A 10,123-nucleotide genomic window follows, 5' to 3' on the forward strand; every position below is an offset into this window, starting at 1 on the left:
GCCTGGACTAGTCTGTGACACCATAGGAGATGTGTGCCTGGACTAGTCTGACACAATACAAGATGTGTGCCTGGATGAGTCTGATACCATAGGAGATGTGTGCCTGGACTAGTCTGACACCATACAAGATGTGTGCCTGGACTAGTCTGACACCATACAAGATGTGTGCCTGGACTAGTCTGACACCATAGGAGATGTGTGCCTGGACTATTCTGTGACACCATACAAGATGTGTTCCTGAACTAGTCTGACACCATATGAGATATGTGCCTGGACTAGACTGATGCCATAGGAGATCTGTGCCTGGACTAGACTGACGCCATAGGAGATCTGTGCTGACGCCATAGAAGATGTGTGCATGGACTAGACTGACGCCGTAGGAGATCTGTGCCTGGACTAGTCTGACGCCATAGGAAATGTGTGCCTGGACTAGTCTGTGACACCATTGGAGATGTGTGCCTGGACTAGTCTGACGCCATAGGAGATGTGTGCCTGGACTAGTCTGTGACACCATACGAGATGTGTGCCTGGACTAATCTGACACCATACGAGATGTGTGCCTGGACTAGTCTGTGACACCATACAAGATGTGTGCCTGGACTAGTCTGACGTGATAGGAAATGTGTGCCTGGACTAGTCTGTGACACCATAGGAGAAGTGTGCCTGGACTAGTCTGACGCCATAGGAAATGTGTGCCTGGACTAGTCTGATACAATACGAGATGTGTGCCTGGATTAGTCTAATACCATAGGAGATGTGTGCCTGGATTAGTCTGACACCATAGGAGATGTGTGCCTGGACTAGTCTGACACCATAGGAGATGTGTGCCTGGACTAGTCTGTGACACCACACAAGATGTGTGCCTGAACTAGTCTGAAACCATATGAGATATGTGACTGGACTAGTCTGATGCCATAGGAGATCTGTGACTGGACTAGACTGTCGCCATAGGAGATCTGTGCTGACGCCATAGAAGATGTGTGCATGGACTAGACTGACGCCGTAGGAGATCTGTGCCTGGACTAGTCTGTGACACCATACGAGATGTGTGCCTGGACTAATCTGACACCATACGCGATGTGTGCCTGGACTAGTCTGTGACACCATACAAGATGTGTGCCTGGACTAGTCTGACGCGATAGGAAATGTGTGCCTGGACTAGTCTGTGACACCATAGGAGAAGTGTGCCTGGACTAGTCTGACGCCATAGGAAATGTGTGCCTGGACTAGTCTGATGCAATACGGGATGTGTGCCTGGATTAGTCTGATACCATATGAGATGTGTGCCTGGATTAGTCTGACACCATAGGAGATGTGTGCCTGGACTAGTCTGACACCATAGGAGATGTGTGCCTGGACTAGTCTGTGACACCACACAAGATGTGTGCCTGAACTAGTCTGAAACCATATGAGATATGTGACTGGACTAGTCTGATGCCATAGGAGATCTGTGACTGGACTAGACTGTCGCCATAGGAGATCTGTGCTGACGCCATAGAAGATGTGTGCATGGACTAGTCTGACGCCATATGAGATCTGTGCCTGGACTAGTCTGACGCTATAGGAGATGTGTGCCTGGACTAGTCTGACACCATACGAGATGTGTGCCTGGACTAGTCTGTGACACCATACAAGATGTGTGCCAGGAGTAGTCTGACGCCATAGGAAATGTGTGCCTGGACTAGTCTGTGACACCATAGAAGATGTGTGCCTGGACTAGTTTGACGCCATAGGAAATGTGTGCCTGGACTAGTTTGTGACACCATAGGAGATGTGTGCCTGGACTAGTCTGACACCATAGAAAATGTGTGCATGGACTAGTCTGTGACACCATAGGAGATCTGTGCCTGGACTAGTCTGACGCCATAGGTGGTGTTTGCATGGACTAGTCTGTGATACCATAGGAGATGTGTGCCTGGACTAGTCTGACGCCATACGAGATGTGTGCCTGGACCAGTCTGACACCATATGAGATGTGTTCCTGGACTAGTCTGATGCATTAGGAGATTTGTGCCTGGACTAGTCTGACACCATACGAGATGTGTGCCTGGACTAGTCTGACACCATAGGAGATGTGTGCCTGGACTAATCTGATGCTATAGGAGGTGTGTGCCTGGACTAGTCTGACACCATAGGAGATCTGTGCTGACGCCACAGAAGATGTGTGCATGGACTAGTCAGACGCCATAGGTGGTGTGTGCCTGGACTAGTCTGTGACACCATAGGAGATGTGTGCCTGGACTAGTTTGACACAATACAAGATGTTTGCCTGGATGAGTCTGATACCATAGGAGATGTGTGCCTGGACTAGTCTGACACCATACAAGATGTGTGCCTGGACTAGTCTGACACCATAGGAGATGTGTGCCTGGACTAGTCTGTGACACCATACAAGATGTGTGCCTGAACTAGTCTGACACCATATGAGATATGTGCCTGGACTAGACTGATGCCATAGGAGATCTGTGCCTGGACTAGACTGACGCCATAGGAGATCTGTGCTGACGCCATAGAAGATGTGTGCATGGACTAGACTGACGCCGTAGGAGATCTGTGCCTGGACTAGTCTGACGCCATAGGAAATGTGTGCCTGGACTAGGGTCTGTGACACCATTGGAGATGTGTGCCTGGACTAGTCTGACGCCATAGGAGATGTGTGCCTGGACTAGTCTGTGACACCATACGAGATGTGTGCCTGGACTAATCTGACACCATACGAGATGTGTGCCTGGACTAGTCTGTGACACCATACAAGATGTGTGCCTGGACTAGTCTGACGCGATAGGAAATGTGTGCCTGGACTAGTCTGTGACACCATAGGAGAAGTGTGCCTGGACTAGTCTGACGCCATAGGAAATGTGTGCCTGGACTAGTCTAATGCAATACGAGATGTGTGCCTGGATTAGTCTGATACCATAGGAGATGTGTGCCTGGATTAGTCTGACACCATAGGAGATGTGTGCCTGGACTAGTCTGACACCATAGGAGATGTGTGCCTGGACTAGTCTGTGACACCACACAAGATGTGTGCCTGAACTAGTCTGAAACCATATGAGATATGTGACTGGACTAGTCTGATGCCATAGGAGATCTGTGACTGGACTAGACTGTCGCCATAGGAGATCTGTGCTGACGCCATAGAAGATGTGTGCATGGACTAGTCTGACGCCATAGGAGATCTGTGCCTGGACTAGTCTGACGCTATAGGAGATGTGTGCCTGGACTAGTCTGACACCATACGAGATGTGTGCCTGGACTAGTCTGTTACACCATACAAGATGTGTGCCAGGAGTAGTCTGACGCCATAGGAAATGTGTGCCTGGACTAGTCTGTGACACCATAGAAGATGTGTGCCTGGACTAGTCTGACACCATAGGAAATGTGTGCCTGGACTAGTCTGTGACACCATAGGAGATGTGTGCCTGGACTAGTCTGACACCATAGAAAATGTGTACATGGACTAGTCTGTGACACCATAGGAGATCTGTGCCTGGACTAGTCTGACGCCATAGGTGGTGTTTGCATGGACTAGTCTGTGATACCATAGGAGATGTGTGCCTAGACTAGTCTGACGCCATACGAGATGTGTGCCTGGACCAGTCTGACACCATATGAGATGTGTTCCTGGACTAGTCTGATGCATTAGGAGATTTGTGCCTGGACTAGTCTGACACCATAGGAGATGTGTGCCTGGACTAGTCTGACACCATAGGAGATGTGTGCCTGGACTAGTCTGACACCATAGGAGATGTGTGCCTGGACTAATCTGATGCTATAGGAGGTGTGTGCCTGGACTAGTCTGACACCATAGGAGATGTGTGCCTGTACTAGTCTGACAGCATAGGATATGTGTGCCTGGACTAGTCTGACACGATAAGAGATTATACAGGTATAATAGATTGCAAGAAAAAACTAAGATCAACAGTTAACATAAATTCTTCTATTAAACGTTACATAAAATAAACAGAGCATAAATGAAAATAAGAAAACAAACATATTGTTTCTTTTTATTGAAGACGTGGGTCAGATGACCAATGAATTAGTGTAGGTCCTGGGGGATTTGAATATTACTTTGAAGCATCCACCCAATCTGTGCAGGACCAGACCAGGGGCAAAATTTACTAAAGTTCGATTTTGGTGATTCAAGGGATTTGGCATTCTGTTTCAATTTGATTTCTATTCTATTTGGATTGATCAGATTTACTAAAGACCAAATCAAATGTCAAATCAATTCTAAAGGCAGATTCAACTAACATCCCAATAGAAATTTAATTTCTGAAAAACATCGATTTTTATCCCAAAGCCCAACATGAAATCCCCTCATTTACTGAAGTTCAATTTGAAATTGAACTATAAATCGAATTCCACATCGAACCTCAAATCCCCAAATGTTTAGAATGATGATAGACATTTGATTTTTGCTTCTAAACCCATTCTAATGGTAGGAAATTTATAGTGATGACCTTTTAAGTACCTAAAAGCATGTAGGGCAGTGTGAAAGTATCAACAATGGATGCCCAATGTTATGGTATGTTGTGCACCTACCTGCACAATGCAAATCACCACATGACTGAGATAACCCTAGAGGTTCAATCAGAGCACCATCAGCAGCTTAATGAGTTGAATAATGCACATATTTATACTTATAGACATCGTACTTATTCCATTAATGTGCAATAGATAGCACCAGAGCACAATATTGGCCAATTTGGCTGGAAAATATATATACATTTAAAATCATGGCCACCCTAATTCAACCTTTGATGCCTACATACATGTCTGCAAAAAAAACTTGTGGGACAAATGCCAGGGGGATGGTTGTTGTGTAAGATACTAGTATGTGCCAATAAAGCAGATAACAGTAAATGTTACTATATTGTTTTCATTTGTTCTTCTTCCACCAAAAAGGTTATTTAGGCTATGCTTTTTGCTCTTGGCTTCTGACTCCATTGTCAAATCCACAAACTCCTGTTGAGCATAAGTAAAAAGAGGCACATACAGCCACCCAATCCATGACAGAATGCATCTTTGTGGTTGCTGTTTTTTTTTTTCCGAAAGGCATATTATTATATCATGTTGCAAAAATGTTCGACATTTTGTTCTGCTGCCATCTATTGCACAATCACGCAAAAAATAAACCACTCCCCCAAATTATGTAATAAATATGGAGCAGGCAGAGGTTTTTTACACAAATGACTGTGTGCACAGAAAGTTGAAGGCAGATTAGAGCTAAACTTATTGTCAACTATTTTAGCTGTAAGTATTATACAAAAAAAAAAATCATCACTTAGGTTTTCATGTATAAAACAATGTAATGAGAGTGCTTCCCCTTTGCATGTGATATATTTAGACCAATAGGAAGCAATGAGGAAGTTCTGTTCGATTTTGCATTCAATTTTGCTGGGGATTTTAATGGGGATTTGAGGTATGAATTGGTAAAGTATTTCATAAATTCAACTCAAAATCCCTTCCAAACATGAATCCACATCGAATTTGATTTGAAAATCCAATGCAAAATCGATTTTTTGTAAATCAGAAAATTTTCCAAAAGTTAGAAACTTAAAATGAATTGATTTCAATCGATTTTGTAGATTCATAAAGTGCTTCCCAAAATTGACTTTTAGTAAATATAACACCAGGAGCTGTAAGGAGGTGGGGACGGGGGGAGGGGTTTGGGGGTGTTAAGGAGCGCAGGTGCTGTTTAGTTTTATTAGTTATGTAATGCAGACTCACCAATGAGAGGCAACTCTTTACAAATGCATGCACATCTAAGCCGCCTCTCTACAGCGCTAAATTGGCATTTCTGGGTGGAACCGCATGCAAGAGGTCCAGGTCCACTCCGTAGATCAGTTTCTCAAATGCGTTCCTCGAGGCACCCCAACGGGCCAGGTTATAGATATATTCATGGCTCAGCACAGATGGTTAAAGCAAATTAACTGAGGTGCTAATTGAGTCATCTGTGGCCAAGCATGGATATACCTAAAGCCTGGACTGTTGGGGTGCCTTGATGTTGGCGTTTGAAAACCTCTGCCATAGATAATTTAAAAAACATGGGACTTGGGTGGAGGCACTAGAGGGAAGAAACAACATCAATATCAGTGGTTTCCAAACTGTGTGCATAGGCAGCTTGGGGTGCCACAAAGCTCTTGAAGGGGTGCCTTGGATTGGTGGTTCAAGACCAAAGCAAATTATTTATGTTCAAACTAGAGATGAGCGGGTTCGGTTCCCTGAGAACCGAACCCTACCAAACATCACGTCCCGAGCCCAGATCCGAGTCCGGCTCGGGTTTTCCCACCAGACTCAGAAACCAGAATGAGGCAAAACGTCATCATCCCACTGTCGGATTCTCGTGGGTTTTGGATTCCACATAAGGAGCCGCGTGTCGCCGCCATCTTCACTCCAGTCCTGGAGAGTGCAGTGAGAGGACGTGTCTCCTCAGTGTCTGTGCGGGAAAGTGGTGTGGCGCGTGGGGTTGTGACCTGCTCTTATGTGTCATTCCAGTGCGGGTTTAGATACTCATGCGTTAGCAGCACATTTTAAGAAAGTCCATAATTGTGACCCCAAGAATATATTGAATTTCTATGCAATAATAAAAGTGCCGTCAGATGTAAAAGGGGGGGATCGGCACAAAAAATTAGCAAAAACGGAGATGCAAGCTATCTTTACTTATAAGACTCTAGAACCTATGGGTCTCAACAAAGACTTTGAGACCAAATGGTTTTTATGAGCAAAGTCAAGCTTATTTCGTCCTTTAATATTGTGATTATGTTTTTCTTGAAGAGGATATTATGGTGTTTTATCGACTGTATTAGACAAATATGAATTGGCTCCATTAAAATGGCGCTGGATTAGGATCAATAAATATGGGAGATTCTGACCATTAAGTTAAAAAATACGTTGTATTCCCGTCTATATTTGTTTAATTTTAGTGGTATTAATGTGTACATGAAGATAGGAAGATGTTTTACTGATTTTGTTCATTTTTATTCTCTTTTTTATCATGTTACTGAATACGAACGGGCTTCTCCAAAATGGCGCTTAATAGGGACATCAAAACATTGCAACAATCCAGTTGAAGATGAGCCACACAAATATATCCCACTTCCGGTCACGTGACAGACATCGGAAGAACGTACGGACAGCGCACTTCCGCCGGCATAACCTTTGGAGCATGTGGATGGCCGGAAGTGAGAGCCGGCGGAATAACGGACTTCCGCCGGAAGTGAGGTCGAGGTGCGCCATTAGTACGTGGACTGCTCATAACGCGGGAAAACACTAACATTAAAGGAATGTGGGGATATACGAATATATATAATATATTAAAGGAATGTGGGGATATACTGAACTAGTCTGACACCATAGGAGATGTGTGCCTGGACTAGTCCGACACCATAGGAGATGTGTGCCTGGACTAGTCTGACACCATAGAAGATGCGTGCCTGGACTAGTCTGACACCATAGGAGATGTGTGCCTGGACTAGTCCGACGCCATAGGAGATGTGTGCCTGGACTAGTCTGACACCATAGAAGATGTGTGCCTGGACTAGTCTGATGCCATATTAGGTGTGTGCCTGGACTAGCCTGACGCCATAGAAGAAGTGTGCCTGGATTAGTCTGTGACACCATACAAGATGTGTGCCTGGACTAGTCCGACACCATAGGAGATGTGTGCCTGGACTAGTCTGACACCATAGAAGATGCGTGCCTGGACTAGTCTGATGCCATAGGAGATGTGTGCCTGGACTAGTCCGACACCATAGGAGATGTGTGCCTGGACTAGTCTGACACCATAGAAGATGCGTGCCTGGACTAGTCTGATGCCATAGGAGATGTGTGCCTGGACTAGTCCGACACCATAGGAGATGTGTGCCTGGACTAGTCTGACACCATAGGAGATGTGTGCCTGGACTAGTCTGACACCATAGGAGATGTGTGCCTGGACTAGTCTGACACCATAGAAGATGTGTGCCTGGACTAGCCTGACGCCATAGAAGAAGTGTGCCTGGATTAGTCTGTGACACCATACAAGATGTGTGCCTGGACTAGTCTGACACCATAGGAGTTGTGTGTCTGGATTAGTCTGACGCCATAGAAGATCTGTGCCTGGAATAGTCTGACACCATAGGAGATCTGTGCTGACGCCATAGAAGATGTGTGCATGGACTAGTCTGACGCCATAGGAGATCTGTGCCTGGACTCGTCTGACGCTATAGGAGATGTGTGCCTGGACTAGTCTGACACCATACGAGATGTGTGCCTGGACTAGTCTGTGACACCATAGAAGATGTGTGCCTGGACTAGTCTGACGCCATAGGAAATGTGTGCCTGGACTAGTCTGTGACACCATAGGAGATGTGTGCCTGGACTAGTCTGACACCATAGAAAATGTGTGCATGGACTAGTCTGTGACACCATAGGAGATCTGTGCCTGGACTAGTCTGATGCCATAGGAGATGTGTGCCTGGACTAGTCTGTGATACCATAGGAGATGTGTGCCTGGACTAGTCTGACGCCATACGAGATGTGTGCCTGGACCAGTCTGACACCATATGAGATGTGTTCCTGGACTAGTCTGATGCATTAGGAGATTTGTGCCTGGACTAGTCTGACACCATACGAGATGTGTGCCTGGACTAGTCTGACACCATAGGAGATGTGTGCCTGGACTAATCTGATGCTATAGGAGGTGTGTGCCTGGACTAGTCTGACACCATAGGAGATCTGTGCTGACGCCACAGAAGATGTGTGCATCGACTAGTCAGACGCCATAGGTGGTGTGTGCCTGGACTAGTTGGACACAATACAAGATGTTTGCCTGGATGAGTCTGATACCATAGGAGATGTGTGCCTGGACTAGTCTGACACCATACAAGATGTGTGCCTGGACTAGTCTGACACCATAGGAGATGTGTGCCTGGACTAGTCTGTGACACCATACAAGATGTGTGCCTGAACTAGTCTGACACCATATGAGATATGTGCCTGGACTAGACTGATGCCATAGGAGATCTGTGCCTGGACTAGACTGACGCCATAGGAGATCTGTGCTGATGCCATAGAAGATGTGTGCATGGACTAGACTGACGCCGTAGGAGATCTGTGCCTGGACTAGTCTGACGCCATAGGAAATGTGTGCCTGGACTAGTCTGTGACACCATTGGAGATGTGTGCCTGGACTAGTCTGACGCCATAGGAGATGTGTGCCTGGACTAGTCTGTGACACCATACGAGATGTGTGCCTGGACTAATCTGACATTCATCAGAATCACACTCATAGGCTGCCCATTCATCAGAATCACACCCACAGGCTGCCCATTCATCAGAATCACACCCAAAGGCTGCCCATTCATCAGAATCACAATCATAGGCTGCCTCATTCATCAGAATCACATCCATAAGCTGCCCATTCATCAGAATCACACCCATAGGCTGCAGTGACGTGCGGTTGGGTTAGGCAGAGCCTTTCCTGTCATAATAATGCATACACCAGAGTTTTGACTGCATAAAGTATATGAAAAATACAAATAATATATTATAAATATCTTCTTTGTATTATTCTAAATCATTTTTATAGTCAACACTCTGGAGTAAAAAGTCCATGGCAGGTAAGGCAGTGCCCCCCCCCCCCCCCCCCCCTTTCCTACCTTATTTGCACATCACTGACCAAAACACATCAAATTGCCAGCAATATATACTGCTGCACCTGTGTATAATGCCCACAGGAACCCTCAGGCTCATATATTGTGTGTAAGTCTGGCTCTGGTACTATGCAGTGCCTCCCCAGCCATATACATCACCACATGCCCCTGAAAAGCTGCCCGTTCATCAAAACCACACCAATAGGCTGCCTATTCATTAGTGTGCATCAGTTAATTAGAAATTAAATACTGCAATTTGGTGTTTTAATCACCTGAGTGAAATAACTGGTAAGAATAATAATAATAATTACTATTATTGCTAACAGGTATGTGCATCATAACTACATATTAAACGTATGGCTGTGTAGACAGTATGTAATCGTTCACATCAGCCTCTGCTCGAGTGGAGCTTACAATCTACTGTATTTTCCCTGCCACACAGACTAGGGTAAATGTAATCATAGACCAGCTAACCTACCACTGTG

The 10,123-nt window shown here is 45.5% G+C and overlaps 1 long non-coding RNA gene across 1 annotated transcript in view; it reads left to right on the forward strand.

Moving 5' to 3' along the window:
- LOC134911146 (uncharacterized) overlaps positions 1-7,302 on the forward strand; it is a 50,924-nt gene extending 43,622 nt beyond the window's left edge. Inside the window, exon 3 of the long non-coding RNA XR_010176351.1 lies at positions 7,046-7,302. This is a non-coding gene — a long non-coding RNA (uncharacterized LOC134911146). The remainder of the gene's footprint in view (positions 1-7,045) is intronic.
- Positions 7,303-10,123: the final 2,821 nt, after the last annotated feature.

The sequence above is a fragment of the Pseudophryne corroboree genome, chromosome 4 (genome assembly GCF_028390025.1).
Source record: "Pseudophryne corroboree isolate aPseCor3 chromosome 4, aPseCor3.hap2, whole genome shotgun sequence".
NCBI classification, from domain to species: Eukaryota; Metazoa; Chordata; class Amphibia; order Anura; family Myobatrachidae; genus Pseudophryne; species Pseudophryne corroboree.